The following is a 733-nucleotide window of genomic DNA, read 5'->3' on the forward strand; positions in this document are numbered from 1 at the left end:
TATACACACATGACGGGCTTACTACACAGCCACGCCAAACTGCGCCTATAGAAGAAAAATATTATTAAGTACACAGACATGTTCCAACACGCTGCAAAATTGCTGGGATATTCTTATCAAAACTTTTGCCAACTGCAGACATAACATATCGATGTTTGGGACAGAAGAATATTACATTCAGTTATAGAACTGAACTGCAGCTCAGATGATATTACTTTCAAAATCGGCGAGAAAGATGATATTTACGGATAACTGCTTGGAAATTTGGGAAACCCACAGCTTCCGTATTCAGACTATAGATTCGCATTTATACCCGTAATCATTGGTACATTTGGTAAATTTAGTCAAATTCAATGTGGTACTCATGAAAAGCAGGGAGTTTTAGTACTAATGTGACTATCTGAGTCTCATTTTGCAAATACATTATGAACGGTAAATAACATGTAAGGTTTTTTATGAAATTCAGCTTGTAAATCTTCGTCGTTTTTGTCAAATAAATCATCTAAATTTCATTGCTGGGACTTTCTGTCTTTGTCAGAAAAGCAGTCCCTTACTCATATAAAGGATACAAATGCTGAAAAATGGAATAAAATAAAATGAAAATAATATGAGAAAGAAATATAACATTACATGTCTAAATAGTTAATATGGTTTAAATTCCACTAAAAAAGAGCTTCTTTCTGGGTTGATAAGCTGCTCTTACATAAATTCATTTATATGTATATGTAAATAT

The sequence above is a fragment of the Octopus bimaculoides genome, chromosome 5, assembly GCF_001194135.2.
Source record: "Octopus bimaculoides isolate UCB-OBI-ISO-001 chromosome 5, ASM119413v2, whole genome shotgun sequence".
NCBI classification, from domain to species: domain Eukaryota; kingdom Metazoa; phylum Mollusca; class Cephalopoda; order Octopoda; family Octopodidae; genus Octopus; species Octopus bimaculoides.